This window comes from Hyperolius riggenbachi, chromosome 9 (genome assembly GCF_040937935.1).
Source record: "Hyperolius riggenbachi isolate aHypRig1 chromosome 9, aHypRig1.pri, whole genome shotgun sequence".
Taxonomy (NCBI): Eukaryota; Metazoa; Chordata; class Amphibia; order Anura; family Hyperoliidae; genus Hyperolius; species Hyperolius riggenbachi.
The window spans coordinates 28,315,838-28,334,839 of NC_090654.1; the positions used below are offsets into that span (position 1 = coordinate 28,315,838).

Here is a 19,002-nt window from a genome sequence, read left to right on the forward strand (position 1 = left end):
TGGTCCTTTCTATCCTGGTTCATTTTCCTTCATATTAACATTTTAAAATGAGTAATATATCAATTTAAAGGATGAGAATAAAGTTTAAAGTTAAACACATTTTTTTAGTAGAGAAATACATATATTTACATAGAAAGAGAGACAAAGTCCTGAAAGAGGGACAAATGAGGAGGAAAGAGGGACAGGGCTCCCAAAGAGGGACTGTCCCTCCAAAAGAGGGACAGTTGGAAGCTATGCTACAAATGTTAGCATGCACATTGTCTGGCACCGCACAGCACGCTGGGGCTTTTCTTAGACCTGGACAAGGGGGCGGATGCAAACAGGCGTCTTCGGACTATAGAGTAAGGCCTTACATTACAAATCGCCAGGGCTATCGCAAGTGCTGGCGATTTGGTGAGTGCTTTACAGAGTGCTTTTCCCTGCTCTTTTATCTTAGAAAATCGCTTTTCTAGCGCTTTTGACCAGTGATTTATTTTTTCACTACCTGACGCAAGTCAGGAAGTGAACTCTTTGACCCGGAAATGAATAAATACAATGTATTTATTCATTAAAGCACTCGGGAAATCAGTCACTATACAAATTGCTTTTTCCAGCAAGTTGCGATTTCCCTATACTTTCTATTGAACACAAACACTCAGAAAATAGTGCAGGAGCTGCGTTTTCGATTGGATAGAAAGCTCATCGCTTATGTGAGAACACTCACATAAGCAACCATTTCACTAGCGCTTTGAGGGTCCATTCACACTAGAATCGCTTTTCTGAACGTTTTGCGATTGATTAGCGTTTTTTAAAATCCCTCCCATTCACTTACATTAAAATCACGGTAAAAATCATAGAAAAATTGCCACGATTTCGTACACGAAAATCGTGGCAATTTTTCTGCGATTTTTAAAAACGCGAATCAATCGCAAAACGACCAGAAAAGCGCTTCTAATGTGAATGGGCCCAAAATCACCAGCGCTTAAAAAAAGAGCGAAATCGTTTTTAGGCCAGAAACCCTGTAGGAGCGCTTTTCTGAGCGCTTTGCAATTTGAAAAGCTCTTGCTAATGTATTGCTATGGGTGTGATCCCACTGGAGAGATGTGATTTTATAAAAATCCCCCATAGCATTGCATTAGCAAGAGCTTTTTCAGATCACTAGCGCTTAGAAAAGGCTGCTAGTGGGTTTCTGGCCTCAGTGTGAAGAAGCCCCACCCCTCACTGATAAGGAATTACAGCCATAAAACACTTTCCTGTCAGTAAATGGCTGCTAAGAGCAGGTAAGAGATAAATAATCCATGGATTTGAGCTCTGGCATATTTAAATGAAGGGGTTATTGAGCAGAGACAATGAAACAGTACAAACATAAAAACTAGTTTCAAATATAAATGAAAACTGTGGGATATGTAAAAAAAATTTTTTTAGGAGGAGGACAGATACAATTGTTTAGCTCATCAGTTTGTTTTCACCTCGGACGTCCTTTAAACATCAGCCCTGGGTAAGTAGAAAATAAATGTAAAATTGCACACATTGCAAATCCAATCCATGTCCTTTCCTCCGCTGTAACAGACGTGGGGGAGCGCCGCGCCCGGTGTCGCCATGGAAGGGGTGATTTCTGGGCAGAAGTGAATGAGGCAACCGCTGGCGGGGCCGATTTGGGTTGAGCAGCACGGTGGCGTAGTGGATAGAACTCATTCCCTGCAGCAGTGGTTTGAATCCCAGCCACTATCTGCATGGAGTTTGTATGTTCTTCCTGTGTCTTCCTCCGGGCACTCCAGTTTCCTCCCTTATACCAAAAACATACAGATAAGTTACCGTAATTGGCCCTACACTCAGACTGATACATACACTACACCATACATACATAGACACATGACTATGGTAGGGATTAGATTGTGAGCCCCTCTGAGTTCCTCTTGGCTCACATTAATCACAGGGCCAGGAGCCAATGAAATCTGCTCCTTACCGGCTCACAGAGCTCTGCTGTCATAGCGACGGCAGAGTGAGTGGGCTTCAGCAACAGGAGAACGGCACAAACGTCAAGAGTGACGAGGTCTGTGCAGCCCCGTTGGAGAGCCCCGTTTTTGTACCAGAAAAATATCTGGTCCTTAAAATCAGGTCCGGTCCGCCCCTTGATGCCAAGTGAGGGCGACTTCCTCAGGGGGTAGAAGTCTGAGGGTGGCACCAGGCAGAAACAGGAAGTGAAGAGAGTGCCTAGCCAATGCAACTGTACCTGACTAACCTATACTGGGGCAACTGTACCTGACTAACCAATACTGGGGCAACTGTACCCAGCTACCAACACTGGGGGCACCTATAACTGGTTACCTACCTATGCTGAGGGTGTTTGTGGGGGGCTCACCGCAGCTATAACTGACGGTGCAAATTGTCGGGTGCTGTGCCATCATTCCAATTCGGGGGGCCTTATCCTCACAAGTTTGCTTCAGGCGGCAAAAAGTCTAGAACCGGCCCTGCTTAAAGTGTACCAGAGCCAAGTAAAATACAGAGCCGAGTACATACTTACCCGGGGCTTCCTCCCGCCCCATAAGCACGTCTGAGTCCCTCGCTGTCCTCCCGCGGTCTGCCGTTCAACAGCGATCTGCCTCAGTTATCCTGCTCAGTGGCGTCAGTCGTGGTCTTCTGCGCATGTGCGGAGCTCCCGTGCAAATGCAGAAGAGCACGACTGATGTGACTGAGCAGGATTACCGGGGCTGATCGTGGCTGAATGGCCGACCACAGGAGGACGGCGAAGGATTCACACGTGTTTATGGGGCGGGAGGAAGCCGCGGGTAAGTATCGATTCTTGCATTTTACTCAGCTCTGGTACACTTTAAGTGGGTAAAGACATTTTTTTATTGTAATAAACCAGGTAAACATCAACTTGTAGCTCACCAATCAGGAGATCCCTACAGATTGTATTAAAGTGGTTTATCTGTTGATAAGATCGGTATGTGTATGATGAAGATAGAAGTTGCGTTGCCAGGTATAAATAGCGCCAATCTTTCCTGTGAATCTTTATGCTAGGTATACACCATACCAATTTCTGTTGGATTTTCTGTTATGCTGGGATTTCGTTTTTACGGCAGAATCGTTCCGATAGATAAAATTCTGTCATGTCCAATTCTCCGCTCGATCCTTTCGTCGCTTGATTTCTCATAGAAATGAAAGGAAACAAGATAAGAAAAACGAGTGGAAGAAAAGAGACTCGAGCAGAGAATCAAATGGTTAATAGATCGAGTGGAGAATCGACCGCAAAACAAATATCGTGTGTTCTCAGCATTAAATTTACCTGCCAACATGTTGGAAATTATCTATCTAAACTTCTATCTGCCCAGCAATTAAAGGATACCTGAGGTGACATGTGACATGATGAGATAGACATGTGGATGTACAGTGCCTAGCACACAAATAACTATGCTGTGTTCCTTTTTTTCTTTCTCTGCCTGAAAGAGTTAAATATCAGGTATGTAAGCGGCTGACTCAGTCCTGACAGGAAGTGACTACAGTGTGACCCTCACTGATAAGAAATTCCAAGTATAAAAACACTTTCCTAGCAGAAAATGGCTTCTGAGTGCAGGAAAGAGATACAAAGGGAAAATTTCTTATCAGTGAGGGTCACACTGTAGTCACTTCCTGTCTGAGTCAGGACTGAGTCAGCCACTTACATACCTGATATTTACCTCTTTCAGGCAGAGAAAGAAAAAAAGGAACACAGCCTAGTTATTTGTGTGCTAGGCACTGTACATACACATGTCTATCTCATCATGTCACGTCACTTCGGGTATCCTTTAAAGAGACGAGCAATTTTTTTTTGCTACATTTACCTTTCCATTCGCTTCAGAAGTCTCACCAGCACTAAACCGCCACATCCCCGCCAAAAAAGTGCACTGTAGACCCCCCAAATGCCCGGGCAAACATCCACAACCAATTTGGTCATGGATTGTGCTGCCCTGAGAGGCTGAGCTATTCACTGTAGCTCCGCCTCTCCTGCTGTCGATCGCTGCGTGGATCGCCGCCTCTCCCCGCCCCTCTTTGTGAAGAAAGGGTGAGAGGGGCAGGGAGAGGCGGCGATGCGCGGCGATTGACGGCAGGAAAGGCAGAGAGCTCTGCCCCTTCCAGGAAGCGCCGTCCTTAATGTCCCATCTCCCCCCCCCCCCCCCCCCCGGGATTTGGGGGGTCATCAGCCCTCGTTTTTCGCCGGGTATGCGGCGGTTCAGCGCTGGAGAGAGTACTGAAGCAAATGGAAAGGTAAATTTAGCAATATATTTTCTACTCAGCAGGAGATAACCAGAAGACAATGCACCAGAGATAATGACCAGTCTCTACCAGCACTTTATGCTGGGAATACACAATGAGATTTTTACAGTCGATTTACTGTCCGATCTTATTTCCGATCAATTTTCCGATCGTTTTTCTGATCGATTTTCTTATCTTTTCTTATCAATTTTAATTCACTTCTATGAGAAATCGATCAAAAATAAGATCGGACTTGTCGGAAATTATCTATCGAACCATCTATCTGCTGAAAAAACTTATGGTGTATTCCCACAGAAAATAATCTAACAGAAAATCTTAACAGAAAAATCTAACAGATAATTGTATGGTGTGTACTGGGCCTAATGCTGGGAATACACAATTCGTTTTTGAGCCATTTAGATGTCTCGATAGATAATTTTCGTCATGTCCAATCACCGTTCTATCGTTTTCGAGCGGCAAAAACGATTAGGCGCAGAGTCGAGCACCAGAAACGACCCACGTATTCCCAGCATTAGAAAACAAACATGACATTCAATTAGGAAAAAAAAAAAAACGAATCAAACATGGACAAATTGTTTTGGAAAAAGTAATCTTTGGGCTACCACTACATACACACTGAAAGAACGATTGTGTGAATTGGTCGATGAAAGATCATTCCGTGATCTATCTTTCAAGACATTCACATGATCTGATGTGAACAATTACAGACGATACGCTACACAATCGAGTGGTTAAACAATATGGAACGCGCGACAAGCGCAATAGACTTCACAGAAACATAGTATAATAATCGTTCATAGCTCTGTACACACTGCTGACTATGAACGATTATCTGCCATTTGAAACCGTTCCGTTGATTCTCTTTCGACTGCCCGATATCTGAACGATGCGTCATTCATTCATTTTGGGTGATTTTTGACCAATCGTGTGTACAAACCTGAAAAGGTGCCCATTAACGGTACAATTTTATCACATGTGATCTTTTGACGCACTTTTTACTATCAAAACTAATCGGAAGGCAATACTCGATTGTGCCCATAAGCAAGTCGATTAGGGCATTTTGTCTCTTCAGATACGATCCTAAATTCTACCTTTCGGATCATAACATAAGAATCTTCAGTTCCAATCGGACAAATAATCGTTTCACACTGATTTTCACCAAACACTGCGCTGCTTTCTGTACAATGCAATCGTAAATATTGCGTCAAAAGATCAAATCTGATGAAAATTTTGTACTGTTAATGGGAGCCTTAAAGGGCAACCGAAGTGGGAGGTATTTGGAGGCTGCCATGCTTGTTTTCCTGTTAAACAATACCAGTTACCTGGCAGCCCTGCTGATCTATTTGGCTGCAGTAGTGTCTGAATCAAACCAGAAACAAGCATGCAGCAAGTCTTGTCAGATCTGACAATGTCAGAAACACCTGATCTGCTGCATGCTTGTTCAGGGTCTATGGCTAATAGTATTAGAGGCAGAGGATCAGCAGAGCAGCCAGGCAACTGGTATTGCTTAAAAGCAAATTCACTACCGAAAAAGAGTACTGGTAATGTAATACTGCCACACGTTGCCCAATGGGCCTCACCAAAATGTACAATAACGGTTCGAATAAAACCTCTCCTTTACTTGTCAGAGGGAATGTCAATACATTTATTACACTAGGACATTTAGGAAATAAAACCATAGGCTGGACTGATCTAAAATCAGGTGAAGGGTCAACGAACGAGTTCTCTGGGTGACCAAGCGGCAGGTGCCAGACCGGGGGTCTTTGCTTATCCCCCTCGTATCACTGTATATAAGAGGTGTAGCTATCCCGTCTGACAACTAGCCTGTAGTCAGTGCTGGTCACCCAGGGTTTTCCCATAAACCAGCACTGATAAATATCACACATATAAAAGGTATATTAATATACACCTAAACACACCTCTACACAAATAGATAGCGAGGTTACTGATTATCCACCAACCGAGTCAGTCGTTTGAACAGGTGTGTGTAACCATTCGCCTTATATCTGACGCCATAGGGGTCAATGATGGGTGTGTGTGTCATCACAGAAGGCAGCTGAGGTATAGAAACAACAGAGGGTGTACAAGTGCAAAATAGGAATAGGGTGCCACTCAACAAATGTTTCATACCTTATTGGGGCATCGTCAGGAGCTATATAGTGCACATAACAATATTTACAAAGTACCACAATCCCCCCACCAAGTATCAAAGTTTCCCTTGCTGGGGGAAACCCCGCTGTCTATTTGTGTAGAGGTGTGTTTAGGTGTATATTAATATACAGTAGGATGCGAAAGTTTGGGCAACCTTGTTGATTGTCATGATTTTCCTGTATAAATCGTTGCTTGTTACGATAAAAAATGTCAGTTAAATATATCATATAGGAGACACACACAGTGATATTTGAGAAGTGAAATTAAGTTTATTGGATTTTAATGTTCTCTGAAGAGTAGCAACATGAGGGTCACAAAAACAACTCTCAAATGACCTGAAGACAAAGATTGTTCCCCATCATAGTTTAGGGGAAGGATACAGAAAGCTGTCTCAGAGATTTCAGCTGTCTGTTTCCACAGTCAGGAACATGTTGAGGAAATAGAGGACCACAGGCTCAGTTCAATTTAAGGCTCGAAGTGGCAGACCAAGAAAAATCTCGGAAAAACAGAAGCGACAAATGGTGAGAACAGTCAGAGTCAACCCACAGACCAGCACCAAAGACCTACAACATCATTTTGCTGCAGATGGAGTCACTGTTCATTGTTCAACCATTCAGCGCACTTTACACAACGAGATGTTGTATGTGAGAGTGATGCAGAGGAAGCCTTTTCTCCGCCCACAGCACAAACAGAGCCACTTGAGGTATGCTAAAGTACATTTGGACAAGTCAACTTCATTTTGGAATAAGGTGCTGTGGGCTGATGAAACTAAAATTGAGTTATTTGGGCATAACAAGGGGCGTTATGCATGGAGGAAAAAGAACACAGCATTCCAAGAAAAACACCTGCTACCTACAGTAAAATATGGTGGTGGTTCCATCATGCTGTGGGGCTGTGTGGCCAGTGCAGGGACTGGGGATCTTCTCAAAGTTGAGGGATGCGTGGATTCCACTCAGTATCAGCAGATTCTGGAGACCAATGTCCATGAATCAGTGGCAAAGCTGAAGCTGCGCCGGGGCTGGATCTTTCAACAAGACAACGACCCTAAACACTGCTCAAAATCCACTAAGGCATTCATGCAGAGGAACAAGTAGAACGTTCTGGAATGGCCATCTCAGTCCCCAGCCCTGAATATAATAGAAAATCTGTGGTGAGCCGCACAGTGAGCGGGCCCCAGAGCGGCCCGGGCCCCCCTGCGGCTGATGGGGTCGCATCCCCGGTAGGTACGCCGGTGGGTGAGAGGTGTCCATGATCGGAAGCCATCAAACCTGAATGAACTAGAGATGTTTTGTAAAGAGGAATGGTCCAAAATACCTTCAACCAGAAACCAGACTCTCATTGGAACCTACAGGAAGCGTTTAGAGGCTGTTATTTCTGCAAAAGGAGGATCTACTAAATACTGATTTCATTTTTTTTTGTGGTGCCCAAATTTATGCACCTGCTTAATTTTATTTAAACAATTATTGTGCACTTTCTGGTAATCCAATAAACTTTATTTCACTTCTCAAATATCACTGTGTGGGTCTCCTATATGATATATTTCACTGACATTTTTTATTGTAACAACCAACGATTTATGCAGGGTAATCATGACGATTAACAAGGTTGCCCAAACTTTCGCATCCCACTGTACCTTTTATACGTGTGATATTTATCAGTGCTGGTTTATGGGGAAAACCCTGCGTGACCAACACTGACTACAGGCTAGTTGTCAGACGGGATAGCTACACCTCGTATATGTTACGGCCAGAACCCGAAGTTTGGCCACTTCTCGTTCTGGCCGGCCAATGTGCGAAGTGGCCGCTGCGCAGCGTCCAATGTGAGAACTGTAACATTAATGTATCTTCTGGGCGTCTCGCTGCGGCCAAATTTATCAAAACTCAGTTAATTTAATGAAATTAAGCCGGCGGCAATGTCACAGATGAAGCCGCTGGCTTTTGCTCCGCCTCTCTCCCCCCCCCCCCCCCCCCCGCCTCTCTCTCCTTCTCTTATGGGCAGCCAGAGTCGTTCGTGGCGCCAGGAGAGCAGAGCGGGGAGGCTGCAGACATTGTTTCTGCCAGCACCCGCTCTGCAAGAACGGCAGGATTACCTGCTGCGACAAACGACTCTGGAGGGCACACGCGTGTCCCCACCGGCTGCCCATAGGAGAGAGAGAGAGAGAGAGGCCGGGGGTGGGGGGGGGGGGGGGGGGTGGAGGAGAGAAAAAGCCGGCGGCTTCATCTGTTACATTGCCGCCGGCTTCATTTGGTTAAATTAACTAAGTTTTGATCAATTTGGCCGCAGCGAGACGGCCAGAAGATACATTAATGTTACAGAAATCATTACATTTCTCACATTGGCCGCAGCGCAGAACCCTAAGTGGCCAGCCAGAACGCGAAGTGGCCAAAATTCGGGTTCTGGCCGTAACATATATGGGGCTTGATTCACAAAGCGGTGCTAACTGTTAGCACGCCTGTGAAAAGCCCACTAGCACGTCTAAATGAGCTTTTCGCACGCAAAACTTTACGATCTGATTGAGAAAACCGGTGCTAACCTACTAGCACCCTGGTTAGCGCGCCTAAAGACTTTAGACGTGCTAAGTAGGTTAGCAACGCATAGTGAATCAAGCCCCTACAGTGATATGAGGGGGATAAGCAAAGACCCCCAGTCTGGCACCTGCCGCTTGGTCACCCAGAGAACTCGTTCGTTGACCCTTCACCTGATTTTAGATCAGTCCAGCCTATGGTTTTATTTCCTAAATGTCCTAGTGTAATAAATGTATAAATTCCCTCTGACAAGTAAAGGAGAGGTTTTATTCGAACAGTTATTGTACATTTTGGCCCATAGGGCAACGTATGGCAGTATTAAAAGGCAATAAATATGGCAGCCTCCATATCCCTCTCCTTACAGTTGTTCTTTAAGGTGCTCATCAATGGTACAATTTTTTCATCAGATGCGATCTTTCAACACACTTTTTAGGATCATAAGTGATTGGAGGGTAATTAGCGATTGTTCCCATAAACGGGTCAATTACGGCATTTTCTCTCTTCACATAGGATCGTAAATTCCTACTTTTGGATCAATTACATTTTCTCTTCCAATCGACCATAGAATCGGTTTACATTGATACATTTTCACCACACACTGCGCAGTTTTCTGTACAATTCGACTGTACGTGGAAAGATCACATCTGATGAAAGAAATTGTACCGTTAAGTGGTGAACCAATGCCGGGCGATTCTGATTTCCACCTGTTTAAAAACAGACCTCTGCGGGTTTTCAAATTTGGACAGGTGGCCGCTGAAAGACGACTAGTTCACCTTTCACATACCTCACAACTTTTTGAGGTGAGAAAGAGGGACACTTAATGAGAACCAGAGATGAAGCACCCTCATGTATTTTACTTTATAAATCAGTGGGAACATGACAGTAAACACCTAATCTGCTCTTTGTTTCATTGTTCTCTGTTTAATCTGACTGTTATCACCTCTGATAAGAATCCCTGACTGAGCACTCAGTCTAGCTTTGAAAGATTATAGCTGAGTCTGTCTTCTCTGGTGTCTTTTCAAGCCCAAGCCTGCCCACTTGTGGCTCTGCTATAATGAATCAGGTATAATTATTCCCTGCAAAGCCAGACTGAATTCTCAGTCCGGGATTCTTATCACAGCTGATAACTTTTAGCAGTGAGGATGAAACAGAGAGCAGGGTAGGTGATTTCTCTAATGTTCTTACTGATATACAGTATATGGTAAAATACACAAGGGTTCTTCGTCTCTGGTTCCCTTTAACCACACCCCTAATCACTTCCCCGTGTCACCCCTACTCAGGCATACCGTTAAGATTTCATAAGAAAAATATGTTGTTTTCAGGGGCGTAGCAATAGGGGGTGCAGAGGTTGCAACCGCATCAGGGCCCTTGGGCCAGAGGGGACCCAAAGGGCCCTCACTCAACTACAGTATTCCCTCCTTATTGGTCCTGTGCTGATAATATTCACTTCTATAGATGCTTTGAATAGTAGTGATCATAAATACACTGTTTCCCATGCCCCTTTTGCACTTCTGACACTGTGGTTGTCCTTGATTGGTTTTGGTGCGCCAGGGGGGGGGGGGGGGGGCAGGGGAGCCTCTAGCCATTTTGTCACTCCAGGCGAGAAAACCCGTGGTGCACCCACCCCAGGGGCGTCGCTAGACCTATTTTGGGGGGGCACGTGCCCCCAATCTGTCCTGGGGTGCCACGGATCTCTTCGCGCCGCCACCCCCTCTGTCAGCGGCTCCCTCCAGCCGCCGCCGCCGCGTCACTCAGACCTCAGGATCAGGCGGCGAGCCGGCGACCAATCGTGCGGGCACTAGGACCCTGCGCCCGCACTGATATGCGGAAGTGACATCACTTCCGCATATAGAGCGGGTGCGTCCGGCGCCCGCTCGTACTACTGGTCGGGTCGCCGCTGATCCTGAGGTCTGACTACACTGCCAGGTGAGGGGGGAGCGGCGGCGGCTAGAGGTGGGCCTCCCTGTCACTCACTCACTACCTAAAGGGGCTCCCTGTCACTCACTCACTACCTAAAGGGGCTCCCTGTCACTCACTCACTACCTAAAGGGGCTCCCTGTCACTCACTCACTACCTAAAGGGCCTCCCTGTCACTCACTCACTACCTAAAGGGCCTCCCTGTCACTCACTCACTACCTAAAGGGCCTCCCTGTCACTCACTCACTACCTAAAGGGGCTCCCTGTCACTCACTCACTCCCTAATGGGGCTCCCTGTCACTCACTCACTACCTAAAGGGCCTCCCTGTCACTCACTCACTACCTAAAGGGGCTCCCTGTCACTCACTCACTACCTAAAGGGGCTCCCTGTCACTCACTCACTACCTAAAGGGGCTCCCTGTCACTCACTCACTACCTAAAGGGGCTCCCTGTCACTCACTCACTACCTAAAGGGCCTCCCTGTCACTCACTCACCACCTAAAGGGGCTCCCTGTCACTTACTCACTACCTAAAGGGGCTCCCTGTCACTCACTCACTACCTAAAGGGCCTCCCTGTCACTCACTCACCACCTAAAGGGGCTCCCTGTCACTTACTCACTACCTAAAGGGGCTCCCTGTCACTCACTCACTGCCTGAAGGGGTTCCCTGTCACTCACTCACTACCTAATGGGACTCCCTGTCACTCACTCACTGCCTAAAGGGGCTCCCTGTCACTCACTCACTACCTAAAGGGGCTCACTGGCACTCACTCACTACCTAAAGGGGCTCACTGGCACTCACTCACTACCTAAAGGGGCTCCCTGGCACTCACTCACTACCTAAAGGGCCTCCCTGTCACTCACTCACTGCCTAAAGGAGCTCCCTGGCACTCACTCACTGCCTGAATGGGCTCCATGGCACTCACTCACTGCCTGAAGGGGCTCCCTGGCACTCACTCACTGCCTGAAGGGGCTCCCTGGCACTCACTCACTGCCTGAAGGGGCTCCCTGGCACTCACTCACTGCCTGAAGGGGCTCCCTGGCACTCACTCACTACCTAAAGGGGCTCCCTGGCACTCACTCACTACCTAAAGTAGCTCCCTGGCACTCACTCACTACCTAAAGGGGCTCCCTGTAACTCACTATCGGGGTCCCTGTCACTCACTACCTAACTTGAGGCGCCTGTCACTCACTAGCTAACCTGGGGGTCCCTGTCACTCACTACCTAACTTGGGGGGCTACCATATTAAGGGGGCATTGTGCCTATTTATGTGAAATGCTGTCTATTTATGTACCTCATGACTGCTGAATTTGTCTTGTTGGGAGCCTTATGATTTGTTGGGGGCCTCAAGATTGCTGACTTTGTCTTGTTGGGGGCCTCATGATTTGTTGGGAACCTCATGATTGCTGAATTTGTCTTGTTGGGGGCCTCATGATTTGTTGGAGGCCTCATGATTGCTGAATTTGTCTTGTTGGGGGCCTCATGATTTGTTGGGGGCCTCATGATTGCTGAATTTGTCTTGTTGGGGGTCACATGATTGCTAGCTGCGAGACTATGGGAAAAGCTGAATCCTTATCATATGAGACAATAGCATTAAACTTACTTTTTTAGCTTTTTAAAACAGAAAATAAAACTGGGAGGTTCTAAAAAATTGAATACATTTTTCAGGAGTAGGATGGATGATATTGTTTATCTTCACAGTTTATTTTCAACTTGGATTTTCAACTTGGATTTTCCATAATGTTAATGTATGAGTTAAAACGTTTGTACAGTATTTAGTTTTTGCTGTTGCCACTTTGCGATAGATAAGTGACTTTTGGGTTGCAGTTTGGGCACTCGGCCTCCAAAAGGTTCGCCACCACTGTCATAATATAATGTCCCACCATTGCTAGGTTCATGTAAATTTGTCTCCACCCGTTACCACACCTATATTCTGGTCCATGGCCTACCCATTTTTCGGTGCGGCGCGATAAGCACGCTGCACAACGTGATCGTCATATTTTTGGCACGCTAGCTGCAGTGTGCTGAATTCTGCTGCCTACAGTATGTACAGTATACGCTGTTCTCTAGTGTCTGCACTGTGTGCTGATTTACCTCCAGTGTGTACAGTGTAAGGTGTTACTCTGTGTCTTTACTGATTGTAAACCAGCTATATTGTATGCTGATCCCTGCTACTTTCAGTATGTACAGTATTAGCTTTAAAGCCTGGTACACACATACAATTTTGATTAGCCAATTTTAGCTCTGTTCATAAAATTCATTGTCTGTTGGCCCACTTACTGCACGGGGGTGGTAAAATTGGGGGTCAGTGATTGACCAATCAAAATTGTATGTGCGTATACATCTTTGATCTATGCCTATACTGATTGTAAATTATCTAAATAAAAGACAGGGGGCTCCATCCAATATTTCGATGGTCAGGCCCGTTATCTGTAGCTTACACCGCTGCTAAGTTCATGTACATTTGGCCCCACCCATGGCCACGCCCACTCACCTCATGACCACGCCCATTTTTTGCCGCGACACGCTGTACCTCCCCACCTGGTGCCCACAGGTGCCCCCGATCTCCAAGGACCCTAGAAACGCCGCTGACCCACCCCATGGCACCCCCCCATGAAAATAATCCTGGCAGCGTTTTACTAGAAAATAATTGTAATATAGCAGCGTTCCACCAGAATATAATGCGGCTATATTTCACCAGAAAATAATCGTAATGGAGCAGTGTTTCACCAGAAAGTACACTTATTGCGGCAGCGTTTTTCACCAGAAAATACATGCAAATGCAGCAGTGTTTCACCAGAAAATATGCAATGAGGGCAGCGGTTCACCAAAAAATCCACATAGGCAGGGCTCCTCTCTCCCCCCCCCCCCCCTCTTCCCATTAGTTTCCCTAATAGCCTTGATACACAAGAAGACAGAAGACAGAAGAAGGCACAAAGAGGGAAAGAAGGATGCACAAGGCACAGAGGTGGCAGCTGCCTGCAACTTACGCTAAGTAGATGCAGCAAAAGCAAGTAATAGAACACCCATAGGGTGGGGCTTAGTCTGGGTGGGGCTTAATTTGGGGGCATGGCTTAATCCAACAACATGGCACCCCCCAGGACCAATAGCACTCCAGGCAATGGCCTGTACTGCCTATCCCTAGAGGCTCCCCTGGGGGGGGGGGGGCAATCTAAACCTTGCACTGGGGCCCACAGCTTCATAGCTATTATGCCACTGGTTTATTTTCCTTCATATTAACATTTTAAAATTAGTAATATATCAATTTAAAGGAGAGGAATAAAGTTTAGAGTCAATCAAACACATTTTTAAGTAGGGAAATATATACCGTATATTTACATAGAAAGAGGGACAAATGAGAACGAAAGAGGGACAGGGCTCCCAAAGAGGGACTGTCCCTCCAAAAGAGGGACAGCTGGGAGCTATGCTTTCATTGAGAAGTGGCCGCAGGAGCAGGCGGGGGAAAAAAAAAACAAAGAGAGAGAGAGGAGGTTAAAAATAGCTGTAGAAAAGGCAGCATAATGCATGTGTGCTCTGACTGTGACAACACAGAGGAGGGAAGAGGAGGAACAATATGGAGGAGGAGGTGGGCCTGAGATCAGCCTGCACAGAGGAAGGGAGGGGAGATCTGGAGCCATGACACAGAAGGCTTGATCTCACACAGCACTGATCAGGAATCACCCCAGCACCACTCCATCCAATACTAAGGTGAGCTGGGCTATCCTGGGGCCTGGGGGGTCTTATGTTTGCTGAACCTTTCTCTGTATAGACACCCCTCTGTGGGCCAACCTGCCCTCCCTACCTCTCCCTCCATCCATCCCTGCCTGCAGAATTGTATAATCACCCATTGCTACAGGCATGCATCTGCAGCAGCGGTGAGAAGATTGCTAGCTCTGCAGCTCACGGTCGTGAGCGTTTCCAGATTGTGGCCAGAGGCAGGCACCTCTGCTTTACTGAGACTATCCATCATCCCTGGGATGCCTACCTAGTACCTATGCTAATGAAGGGGTAGATTGCTAGCTCTGCTGCTCATTTTTGTGGTTGTAGCCAGATGGAACACCTCTGCTTTACTGAGACTATCCATCATCCCTGGGATGCCTACCTGGGCTGCTGGAGGGGTAGATTGCTAGCTCTGCAGCTCATTGTTGTGGTTGTAGCCAGATTGAACACCTCTGCTTTACTGAGACTATCCATCATCCCTGGGATGCCTACCTGGGCTGCTGGAGGGGTAGATTGCTAGCTCTGCAGCTCATTGTCGTGACTGTTGCCATATTGTGGCCAGAGGCAGACACCTCTGCTTTGCTGAGAATATCCGTCATCCCTGGGCTGACGAAGGGATGGATTGCTAGTTCTGCTGCTCAGGAGCGATCGGGCCAATCGTAGGCAGAGTAGCAAAGGATTAATAGCCTTAAAATTTGAGGTTGAAGTTGCTACACTCTTAGGCCTGCAACCCACTACAAATCGCAAATCGCTAGTACAATCGCTAGCATTTTTAATAAGCGATTTCATGAGCGTTTTCTGGCGCTTTTGGGATCAATTTTAAAAAGTGTAAGCTTTTTGCCAGCGATTGTGTAGTGATTTTAATTCTGATTGGTCCTTTCAATGTATGATCATTTTATTTACAGTTTGCAATCGCACTCAAATCGCTATGTGTAGCGATTCATGAACGATTTGCCAGCGCTTCAGTACATTACATTGAAGCGCAAACGCTTTGAAAATGCTGCATGTCCTGCGATTGCGATTTTACTAATCGCAATCGCTACTGTGTAATTTGTTACATTTATTTACATTGGCAGAGCGTTTAGGGAAAGCGCTAGCGATTCAAAGCGCTCCCCAAACGCTCAAAAAAATCGCTCTAGTGGGTTCCAGCCCTCATAGTTGTCTTACCTGGGAAAATATTCAGTTGTGCTGGTCTCAGGCCATCCTGTGACTTTCACGGGGATTAGACTGCGAGCTCTTCAGCTTAGAGGCGGCGTATCCGTCGTAACCATCAGATTTGCCTTTGGGATGGCAGCTTATTAGATGTTGTGAACATTTTTCAGTTTTTCTGGTTTTATTCCATAACTGGCGGGTCAAATGAGGCTTCTCAGTGACCGGAATGAGCAGAGGCTGAACCGGAACTCTGCACGGGGAGCTAATCAGATTCGGAAAGAATCTTTGCCCCGCGAAATTGGATTATCCCCACGCAAAATTCGAATTTAGCCGCTAGCGAGTTCCAGTTCCTGAAGATAAAAAGTGCAGGGAAGTCATGATTAATGTGCTCATCTGTTGATCTACAGTGTGGCTGTATGCAGAAGAGATTAGATTGCCAGCTCTGTGGCTCAAAGCCCGGCCATAGGTCGTAAGCAGCATTGTTTGGAAGTTATCAGGCAGGATGGGGTTAAAGGGAAGTGAGAGGGATATGGAGGCTGCCATATTTATTTCCTTTTAAGCAATACCAGTTGCCTGGCTGGCCTGCTGATCCTCTGCCTCTGATACTATTAGCCATAGCCCCTGAACAACAGGACTGTGGAGTCAGAGTCGAGGAGTCGGAGAAATTTTGGATACCTGGAGTCAGAGTCGGAGGTTTCATAAACTGAGGAGCCGGATGAGTTTTGTACCGACTGCACAGCCCTGCTGAACAAGCATGCAGAGCAGATATTGGCGCTAGTCTAGTTTAGGGGACCCAGGGAAATTCAGCTAACGTGATTGGCTGAACGGCACCTTCTCCAACTGCTAGGTTTCCAATCGGTTGTAGTAATCTGGGCAGCATGGTGGCTTAGTGGATAGCACTCTTGCTTTGCTGGGTCCCCGGTTCGAATCCCAGGCAGGACACTATCTGCATGGAGTTTGTATGGTCTCCCTGTGTCTGTGTGGGTTTCCTCTGGGCACTCCAGTTTCCTCCCACATCCCGAAAACATACAGATAAGTTAATTGGCTTCCCCCTTAAATTGGCCCTAGACTACGATACATAACCTGCATTATACATCCATAGACACAGGACTATGGTAGGGATTAGATTGTGAGCTCCTCTGGGGATAGTTAAGTGACAAGACAATATACTCTGTACAGCGCTGCGGAAGATGTCGGCGCTATATAAATACTAAATAATAATCTAAACCTACACTGTTTGGCCAATCAGGGTGCAGTGACTGGACAACTGTTCCCTATGAGGTTTCCTGCTGGGTCCCCTAATGTAGACTTTCATTTTGCAAGCAAATGTAAAGGCCCATAAAGTTGGTCCCCTCAGTTTTAGTTTGACCATTGAGATGCGTTGCTTTGTACAACATTGAGCGATAAAGAATTGCGCAGAATGTTGTGCAGCAGATCGATTAAATGACACCTGAGGTGAGAGACATATGGAGGTTGCCATGTTTATTTCCTATTAAAGTGGACCTGAACTCTTGCAGAGGACAAAGGGATAACCAAGAGAAATGCACCCTGTATGTATTTAGAGAGTTTAGTCCGTTTAATTCAATTTATTTATTAATGACCTAGTAGATGCAGTAGTGAGCAATGTTGCTATTTTTGCAGATGATACAAAATTGTGCAGAATCATCAACTCTCAGGAAGATAGTGTCATATTGCAACAGGATCTGGATAGGATGGCTATATGGGCACATACATGGCAGATGACATTCAATGTTGACAAATGTAAAGTCATGCATTTTGGTCGTACCAATGGTCTAGCACCATACAAAATAAATGGGATACAGTTGGGGACATCAAACTTGGAGAAGGGCTTAGGAGTACTCATCGACAACAAGTTAAATAATCGTACTCAATGCCAAGCCGCTGCAGCTAAAGCTTATAACATTTTGGGATGCATTAAAAGGGAAATAAAAACTCGAGATGCAAGCATAATATTGCCCCTGTTTAACTCTCTAGTAAGGCCACATCTGGAATATGGAATTCAGTTCTGGGCACCACATTACAAAAAAGATATTGCAGTTTTAGAGCAGGTGCAGAGACGAGCAACAAAACTGATACGAGGGATGGAAGGTCTCGCTTACCAAGAAAGGTTAGATAAACTGGGTTTATTTAGTCTAGAGTCTAGGTTCTCAACGTGTGGTACGCATACCCCAGGGGGTACTTCTGATGGTTCCAGGGGGTACTCGGACTGAATATACTTAACCAAGAATAACACATTTTATAGTTTTAGAAAATGATAAATCTTATTTAAACAATACTAAATTAGTATTTTAGCTAATGAAAAGCAATAGCAAATGCTTGGAAATTGTTTAGAAGCAATTATCATCTATCTACTACTATTAAATATATATTTGTCAAGGGGTACTTGTGATAATGTTTACTATGCTAGGGGGTACTTGGAGAGTACAGGGTTTTTAAAAGGGGTACATACCAATAAAATGTTGAGAAACACTGGTCTAGAGAACAGACACCTTAGAGGGGATCTAATTAACATGTATAAATACATCAGAGGGCAATATAATAGCTTGGCGGATGAGCTTTTTGTCCCTAGGCCTTCTCTAAGGACTAGAGGACATGATCTGCGCTTGGAGGAAAAACGTTTTAACCATTTATTTAGGAAAGGGTTCTTTACAGTAAGAGTGATTAAGCTGTGGAATGCATTGCCACAGGAAGTCGTTATGGCAAATTCTATACCTGCATTTAAAGGGAGCTTAGATGCTTTCCTTGCGTTGAAAGACATCCATGGCTACAATTACTAGGTAATGCCTAATGATGATCCAGGGATTTTATCTGATTGCCATCTGGAGTCGGGAAGGAATTTTTCCCTTTAGGGGCTAATTGGACCATGCCTTGTAAGGGTTTTTTCGCCTTCCTCTGGATCAATAGGGGTATGTGAGGGAGCAGGCTGGTGTTGTACTTTATACTGGTTGAACTCGATGGACGTATGTCTTTTTTCAACCAAAATAACTATGTAACTATGTAACTGTTTCAAGCAGAGAAAGAAAAAAAGGAACACAGCATAGGTATTTGTGTGCTTGGCACTGTACATACCCATATCTATCTCATCATGTTACATGTCACTTTGGGTATCCTTTAGGCCTGGAACCCACTGAAAACAGCAAACGCAAAACGCAACCGCTAGCGTTTTTGTCTGAGCGGTTTGCAAGCGGATTTATGCGCGTTTTTGGTCGTGTTTTGCAACATTGTGTTTTTTTGCCCAGCGGGTGCCTAGCGTTTTGCGTTTTGTGCTTTTTATCATGAT

At 45.7% G+C, this 19,002-nt stretch overlaps 1 protein-coding gene across 1 annotated transcript in view; it reads left to right on the forward strand.

Annotated features, from left to right (window-relative positions):
* The first annotated feature begins 14,408 nt into the window (after positions 1 to 14,408).
* B4GALT3 (beta-1,4-galactosyltransferase 3) overlaps positions 14,409 to 19,002 on the forward strand; it is a 74,483-nt gene continuing 69,889 nt past the window's right edge. The window contains exon 1 of the mRNA XM_068252261.1: positions 14,409 to 14,537. The gene's annotated coding sequence lies outside the window, so the exon portion shown is untranslated. The remainder of the gene's footprint in view (positions 14,538 to 19,002) is intronic.